This window comes from Salmo trutta, chromosome 7 (assembly GCF_901001165.1).
Source record: "Salmo trutta chromosome 7, fSalTru1.1, whole genome shotgun sequence".
Lineage (NCBI taxonomy): Eukaryota > Metazoa > Chordata > Actinopteri > Salmoniformes > Salmonidae > Salmo > Salmo trutta.
In genome coordinates, this window is record NC_042963.1 from 29,309,759 (window position 1) to 29,317,833 (window position 8,075).

Genomic DNA, 8,075 nt, shown 5'->3' on the forward strand with positions numbered 1-8,075 from the left:
ATTCGCATATTGTATTATGTGATTTCCTTAATAAAATCAATCATAATACAAACAAGCCTCAATGATCTAGCAATCTAGTCAACCACAGTTTTGCAGTCTCCATTCACATTGTGGTTGGTCAGTAGATTTGCCTCTTATGCAACGGAATTAAAAGCAAAAAAATTTATTATTGTATATATATCCAAATATAGGTATATACATGTTTCAGTATACAGACGTAAATAGTAATGCTTTACCAATAATTAATGAATTTAGTAACACCATCCTCATAAGTTATACTACACTGAACAAAAATATAAACGCAACATGTAATGTGTTGGTCCCATGTTTCATGAGCTGAAATAAAAGATCCCAGAAAGTTTCCATACGGACAAAAATATTATTTCTCTCAAATGGTGTGCATAAAATTGTTTACATCCCTGTTAGTGAGAATTTCTCCTTTGCCAAGATAATCCATCCACTTGACAGGTGTGGCAAATCAAGAAGCTTATTAAACATGATCATTAGACAGGTACACCTTGTGCTGGGGACAATAAAAAGGCCACTCCAAAATGTGCAGGTTTGTCACACAACACAATGCCACAGATGTCTCAAGTTTTGAAGGAACGTGCAATTGGAATGCAGACTACAGGAATGTCCATCAGAGCTGTTGCCAGAGAATTGAATGTTAATTACTCTACCATAAGCCGCCTCCAACATCATTTTCAAGAATTTGGCAGTACGTCCAATCGGCCTCACAACTGCAGACCGCGCGTGTATGGCATCGCGTGGGCGAGAAGTTTTTTGATGTCAGCGTTGAGAACAGAGTGCCCTATGGTGGCAGTGGGGTTATGGTATGGGTAGGCATAAGCTACGGACAACAGACACAATTGAATTTTATCAATGATAATTTGAATGCACAGGGATGAGGCCAATTGTGCATATCTGAATTCCCAGTAGTGAAATCCATAGATTAGGGCCTAATGAATTTCAATTGACTGTTTTCCTTATATGAACTGTAACTCAGTAAAATCTTTGAAATTGTTGCATGTTGTTAATATTTTTGTACATTATATTAAAGATTCTCTGCACTGTCAACAAATGTAAGCTGCCTATCAATAGGCTACTGCTGCCATCTACCGGTAGATTTTGCATTGCATTTGTGCAGTAATGTAACAACAACAACAATAAATTGCAGATTACTTAAGATTGTCGAGTTTTTAGCTGAAAGACAGAGCTAACAGATTTTATTTAGCTTTGTTCCAGATACTGCGTGAGGACCTGGCTCCTCTAGTGCCTCACAGAGGTGGATCCATTGAAAATAGGGTGTTGGCCTGCCTGGGGCTGATGGCCAACGAGGAAAGGTTCAGGGGAGTGGCAGACAGCTCATGTTTACAAACATCTTTACCAGGAATGCTGGTTCTGTGCACGATGCCAGAGTGTACAAGACCAGCAACCTCAAGGCCCACCTGGTGACCAACCCACTACCCCGAGCAATAACATCTGCTCTGGGATTCTGCGTACCTCCTGAGTGTGCACTTAATTGTCCCATTCAGAAACAATAGCCACCTTGAAGATGAACAAAAGCATTTCAACCAGGTCCACAGTTCGACACATGGAGACATTGAGGGATCACAGAGGAAATACCAGAAGAGGCCACCATTGACCCCGTCCCTGACCCTGCCTCAGACCTCCAAAGGGCAGCTATTTGACAGGCAGCAATGCTGAAGAGGGACAACCTGACTAGGCTTCTATAAGCTACAACACACATCTACACTCACACACATGTATACCCAACCACACACATGCACCACCCATCACTGACGTCCACCTAGCAAAATTAGTATAGTGCATAACCACATTTAATCAATAATTATTATTGGACTAGATTAGATTTTTTTGTTTTGTTTTGTTTAGCAAAGCCACAGTTCAATGAAAAAGTTATTTACATTTTAATAAAACATGTTCCAAAAAAATGTGTTAACGATTTCAGTTAAACATACAATCAAGGAAAATCTCTGGATAATTATTTATTAGTGTACAATTAAACAACCCAAATAACCATGACAATTAGTTATTACAGTATTCAGTTAAACATGCAATCAAGCAAAGTGTCAGGAGAAATATTTATTATTGTACAATTAAACAATGAATATCGGCCTAAATCGAATCTTCCATTCTTCTCAAAACAAAATTAAAAAGCTGTTGCGCAGCAACTCACTGCCTTCCTGAAGACAAACAATGTATACGAAACGCTTCAGTCTGGTTTTAGACCCCATCATAGCACTGAGACTGCACTTGTGAATGTGGTAAATTACCTTTTAATGATGTCAGACCGAGGCTCTGCATCTGTCTTCGTGCTCCTAGATCTTAGTGCTGCTTTTGATACCATCGATCACCACATTCTTTTGGAGAGATTGGAAACCCAAATTGTTCTACACTGACAAGTTCTGGCCTGGTTTAGATCTTATCTGTCGGAAAGATATCAGTTTGTCTCTGTGAATGGTCTGTCCTCTGACAAATCAACTGTAAATTTCGGTGTTCCTCAAGGTTCCGTTTTAGGACCACTATTGTTTTCACTATATATTTTACCTCTTGGGGATGTCATTCGAAAACATAATGTTAAATTTCACTGCTATGTGGATGACACACAGCTGTACATTTCAATGAAACATGGTGAAGCCCCAAAGTTGCCCTCGCTAGAAGCCTGTGTTTCAGACATAAGGAAGTGGATGGCTGCAAACGTTCTACATTTAAACTCAGACAAAACAGAGATGCTTGTTCTAGGTCCTAAGAAACAAAGAGATCTTCTGTTAAATCTGACAATTAATCTTGATGGTTGTACAGTCGTCTCAAATAAAACTGTGAAGGACCTCGGCGTTACTCTGGAACCTGATCTCTCTTTTGAAGAACATATCAAGACTGTTTCAAGGGCAGCTTTTTTCCATCTACGTAACATTGCAAAAATCAGAAACTTTCTGTCCAAAAATGATGCAGAAAAATTAATCCATGCCTTTGTTACTTCTAGGTTGGACTACTGCAATGCTCTACTTTCCGGCTACCCGGATAAAGCACTAAATAAACTTCAGTTAGTGCTAAATACGGCTGCTAGAATCCTGACTAGAACCAAAATAATTGATCATATCACTCCAGTGTTAGCCTCCCTACACTGGATTCCTGTTAAGGCAAGGGCTGATTTCAAGGTTTTACTGCTAACCTACAAAGCATTACATGGGCTTGCTCCAACCTATCTTTCCGATTTGGTCCTGCTGTACATCCCTACACGCACGCTACGGTCACAAGACGCAGGCCTCCTAATTGTCCCTAGAATTTCTAAGCAAACAGCTGGAGGCAGGGCTTTTTCCTATAGAGCTCAATTTTTATGGAATAGTCTGCCTACCCATGTGAGAGATGCAGACTCGATCTCAACCTTTAAGTCTTTACTGAAGACTCATCTCTTCAGTGGGTCCCATGCTTGAGTGTAGTCTGGCCCAGGAGTGTGAAGGTGAACGGAAAGGCTCTGGAGCAACGAACCGCCCTTGCTGTCTCTGCCTGGCCGGTTCCCCTCTCTCCACTGGGATTCTCTTCCTCTAACCCTATTACAGGGGCTGAGTCACTGGTTTACTGGTGTTCTTCCATGCCGTCCCTAGGTGGGGTGCGTCACTGACGTGGTCTTCCTGTCTAGGTTGGCGCCCCCCTTTGGGTTGTGCTGCGGCGGAGATCTTTGTGGGCTATACTCGGCCTTGTCTCAGGATGGTAAGTTGGTGGTTGAAGATATCCCTCTAGTGGTGTGGGGGCTGTGCTTTGGCAAAGTGGGTGGGGTTATATCCTTCCTGTTTGGCCCTGTCCGGGGGTATCGTCGGATGGGGCCACAGTGTCTCCTGACCCCTCCTGTCTCAGCCTCCAGTATTTATGTTGCAGTAGTTTATGTGTCAGGGGGCTAGGGTCAGTCTGTTATATCTGGAGTATTTCTCCCGTCTTATCCGGTGTCCTGGGTGAATTTAAGTATGCTCTCTCTAATTCTCTCTTTCTTTCTTTCTCTCTCTCGGAGGACCTGAGCCCTAGGACCATGCCTTAGGACTACCTGACATGATGACTCCTTGCTGTCCCCAGTCCACCTGGCCGTGCTGCTGCTCCAGTTTCAACTGTTCTGCCTGCGGCTATGGAACCCTGACCTGTTCACCGGACGTGCTACCTGTCCCAAACCTGCTGTTTTCAACTCTCTAGAGACAGCAGGAGCGGTAGAGATACTCTCAATGATCAGCTATGAAAAGCCAACTGACATTTACTCTTGAGGTTCTGACTTGTTGCACCCTCAACAACTGTGATTATTATTATTTGACCATGCTGGTCATTTATGAACATTTGAACATCTTGGCCATGTTCTGTTATAATCTCCACCCGGCACAGCCAGAAGAGGACTGGCCACCCCTCATAGCCTGGTTCCTCTCTAGTTTTCTTCCTAGGTTTTGGACTTTCTAGGGAGTTTTTCCTAGCCACCGTGCTTCTACACCTGCATTGCTTGCTGTTTGGGGTTTTAGGCTGGGTTTCTGTACAGCACTTTGAGGTATCAGCCGATGTAAGAAGGGCTATATAAATACATTTGATTTTGAATAAATAAATAGATTGACTGCTGTCCTTTGAAATTTGAGTGCAGCAGTAAACTGTTTAAGAATATTGTTCCTCTCAATCTGTGCTTGAAGTGTTTGTTTCTGAGGTGCCATGATATTGTCCAGTTTCGCCTTCTTTTGGGGTTGTGTGCAGGGAGGGGTGTTGGCATGAGGGTTATAAGGTATTGTAGTAGAGGGTGAGAGGCTGTCAGTGTTACTGTAGCGTGCTGTGTGGGGGGTGTCTGTGGAGGTGCACGTTGAGTGACAGTGTAATTAGTACTGTGTGCTGTGTGTTGTGTGAGCGTAGTGATGTTAGGGATAGTGTGAGTGAGTGTTGCGTTTGGCAAATTATTAGACTGTATAATGACTGTGGGGGTCACCGCAGGATCACCAGAGGACCTCTTCCATGATGGAGTAGAACCCCCATTTCCTTCTCCCCTGCCCCGTCTTCTGATGCCCGTCAAAGATGGCCTTGTACCAGTGTGACACAATTTGGCATCATGAGTGAACATTAACAACAGTTACAGTGCATGACAGCAGTAGTTGCTCTCTCTATCTTTCCACGTGTGTGTATGTGTGTGTAAGTAATTTAAATAGTGAGAACAAAATAGCAATAGGAAATAAAAGGAGAAAGGAAATAAAGAGGAGAAAGACAAAGACGTACTTACATAGACTTTGACAAAATTAGAAATGTGTAATATCTGAAAATGTAGCTAGCTAGACTCTCTTACCCGTATACATGGATGGACGCTTCTCCCTCTCTGTCACGGATGCCTCGGTGTCCCTTAGTTTGAAGATGTAATCCGGAGACAGGTGTTTTATATAACAGCCTTCGTGTGTGTTCTCTTTTCAACTCCGTCTGCATATTTGCAATCAAATGCCAGAATTTTCTCAATTTCCTGAGATATCATACTCTAATTCCATTGATATCAAAACTCAGTCCTCCAGAAAGTGGAGAGCAACACTTATGCAGTTCTACTAAGTGATATCTTTCAAAAAAGCCACCGTAGAAAGGATTACCTACACATACTGACCAGCTCATATTATAGACTGAAACGTGCTACATGGCAGACCAATCCGAGCTCATCTCTCAGCATGTCCAGCCCACTCATTATCTCAGGCAATCATGGCTAGCCTGAAGGTTGCTGCCTTTTTCCATGGCTAAACCAACTAGGCTCGTAAATTAACAATTTTATTTGTATTTACAGTTTGTTATTAAGGCACATGAAAGTTCACATGTTCCAGAAGGCATTTGCCAAAAGTTGCATTTAGATTTATTTTTTTTGTTTACGTACAAATGTCGCTCCTGTGAAGTAGTGACGAGCGACATACGCCTTGTTTCCTGAAATGAGTCACAAATTAGAACCTAAAAAAAATTAAGGGAGTAAAAAGAGTGAAGCGAGGAGAGTGTGGAAGAGTGAGGTGGAAAGGTAAAGAGAAGGAAAGGAAGAAAGAGCAGGAAGATGAGTGGAGAAAGATTGGAGGAGAAGAAAAAGTTAAGAGATTAAGAAGAGTGACACAAGGAGAGTGAAGAAGAGCAGACAGAGGAGGTACAATGGCTCTTTCCAAGAAACAGAAATGCCATTTTAATGACATGAGAGAATTTCCATTTATACGCTCAGGTCAAGACGGTAGAATGTTTAACTGCACCCTTTGTAATTCCTCTTTTTCAATTGGCAGCGGGGGATGAACGGCAGTGGTAGAACATCAACAGACAAAAAAGCATAAAGCCTCTCTGATTGCCCGTGTTGGTATGACCTCTGTCACCACATTCTTCAAGAAGGTAGAGCCTTCCCAAGAAGAATATGGTTTAGCTGTGCAGGAGGGTGTCTTCGCATACCACACTATGCGACACAATCACAGATCTATGGACTGCACAGCACAACCGACACGGAAGCTTTATGAGCCGCAGTTTACATGGGCTAGGACAAAATGTGAAGCCATAGTGAGTAACGTGGGCAACTACTTTGGGAACACAGGACCTAGACCAGGTTGAATTTGGGTCCCTGTCCATTGATGCGTCCAATCATGGACATGTAAAGCTGCTGCCAATAGTAGTCAGATATTGTAAGATATATGGTGGCAACACATCTGTGGAAACAAAACGGCTTGATTTTGTTGAATTGAAAGGAGAAACAGCAGAGGAGATTGCAGCTGAGGTCCTGGTGGTCATCCAAAAATGTAACCTGCAAAACAAAGTCGTGGCATTCTCTGCCGACAACACAAATATCAACTTTGGAGGACTGAATAGGCTAAGGAGGGTCAATGTCCATACCCAAGTTAAAAATGCTCTGCAGCGGGAGGTGATTGGCTTAGGTTGTCCTGCCCACATCATTCAAAACACGGCCAGAACAGCTTTGGATATGATTCCCCTTGATGTTGAGTACCTGCTTTTCATATTTTCACCGTCAGAGTAGAAAGACTGAAGAGCTTTTGTGAGTTTGTTGGCCAGGAGTACCATAACATTTTAGGACATAGCAATGTTCGCTGGCTGTCCATGCTCCCTGCTCTAGAAAGAGTGCTGAAAATTTATGTGCCACTGAAATCCTTTTTTCTTTCGGAAGACAAATGCCCTGTTGTCCTGCGAACAATGTTCGAAGATCCACTGACTGAACTTTGGCTGGCCTTTGTCCACGGAAACTTGACCGTATTCAGTGACACAATCGAGATGCTTGAAGGCCAGGACCGCTGTGCTGTGGAGTCAGCTGCAATTCTGAAAAACATTGAGGCAAAATTGACTGCAAGACGTGATGACAACTTCATTCCAGTTTTGGTCAGAGGACTTCAGAGAGCTAGAGGGAAATGGAGCAATGTCTAGAGCTTTGTCAAAACATCCCAATCATTCTTCACTATGGCTGTGAACTACTTGCAAGCATGGGGAAAGCACACAGATAATCTAAAAGATTTACATTGTCTCCTTTTAAAAAGGCAACCTCAGCGTGAAGCGATCCAGAAGGCAGCAGGCACACTGCAGGAAAAATGCCCCAACGTGACCATCAATGAGGATTGATTGTTTGACGAGGTTACTGGCCTGCAAGAGTTCCTAAAGGGGGGAATCGCTTGAAGAATGGAAAACATCTGAGACACCGCTTAGTCAGAGATGGAGCACGGTGGTTACCCACTTCAAAGAGAACGACATCCCACAGACGAAGTAATGCACCAGTCGAGAGAGTTCTCCCAAATGAATGATATATGGACAGCATCAAGAAATAGGTTCACTGTTCCTACCATCAAGACCATGCTTATTGTGAAGACAAACTTCAACCTCCCCTGCCAGGAGTTCATGGAGAAGCTGGCCAAAGACAGAACAATCCTGAAGAAGATACATTCTTCTGAGAAATATACAGATTAGGTTGGTATAAGTGGTAACTATATAATATAATCTTATCATCGTCTTATTTCTATGTTAAGTATTTCACATAGACTATTGTGTTTTTTAAATTTTGCCCATGTTCTCTTCTGCTCTTATTCTACCCAGACTACCAG